Raw genomic sequence first — 1,088 nt, forward strand, 5'->3', positions numbered from 1 at the left:
GGGGCAGGTCTCTGGCGAATCCCCACCCTCAAGCTGAAAAGCCTGAGCCATGGCTTAAAGTGAGAACTTATATCCCCGTTTTCCTGCTTGAATGTTGCCTTTTCCTAAATCACCTATGGCCCCGCCCTGCCCTAGCCTGTGCCTATAAATACCCCAGACTCACCTTCAGAAAGGAGAAGCAGCTGGACACTGGGGACCATGGCTGGACGTTAGAGAGAAGTGACTTGACTTCAAAGGGACAGTTTGATGGCAAGACTTCAGAGAACAATCCGGTCAGAGACAGCTGACTTCAGGGGAAGATTACCTACCCACTCCATCTTTTTTTTAGCTCCCCTTCCCGCTGAAAGCCACTTTAATTAGTCATAAAATCCCCTGCATGACCATCCTTCAGGTAGTTTGTGTGACCTCGTTTCTCCTGGACTCTGAACAAGAGCTCAGGAGCCACAAGTGTGGATTCAAAAGGCTGTCTATTGGCCCTTTGCCTCCGCTAGCAGAGGGCACTCGCCTACACGAAGGGGCAGCGGGTCCACTGAGCTGTTAACAAAGTTGCCCGGGGATGGCAGAGCTGAAAGAGCACTGTAACACACCTCCTGGGGCTTTGGAAGTTGCTGTACCCCTGCCTGGATGCTGCTGAGGGGCCTGCACAAAGTTCAATACTGCTGGTGCCCAAAAGCACTCACTCTGGCTCCTGTACCCATTCACCTGCGTGCTCCCTCCCGCAAGGGGTGGAACACAATGAGCCTGCTTGAGTGGAGTTTGGTCCCACTGGTGCTGAAGCAGCCAGCCAATTCCAGTGTTTGTGCACTCCAATTCCTACCTTGCTCGCTTTCCTGCTTCCTCCTGCAAGGAGTTGAGAGTGGCGGGCTAAGTAAACGAGGCACACCTGTTGCAAGTCCCATGAAAGGGTCAGGGAAATAGCCTGCTTCATTAGGAACAGTATAGGGAGGGTCAGAATCTTGTAGCCTCCAGCTGCATGATTCCTAAACCATAATTTCTAATGTTGTGGCTAATTTGTTCGTCCTACAAAGGCAGTCTAGTCCCCAGGGGAGAAGGGGTTTGTTTTGGGAAAGGGCTATTATCATTGTTAT

The sequence above is a fragment of the Mandrillus leucophaeus genome, unplaced genomic scaffold (assembly GCF_000951045.1).
Source record: "Mandrillus leucophaeus isolate KB7577 unplaced genomic scaffold, Mleu.le_1.0 Scaffold1353, whole genome shotgun sequence".
NCBI classification, from domain to species: domain Eukaryota; kingdom Metazoa; phylum Chordata; class Mammalia; order Primates; family Cercopithecidae; genus Mandrillus; species Mandrillus leucophaeus.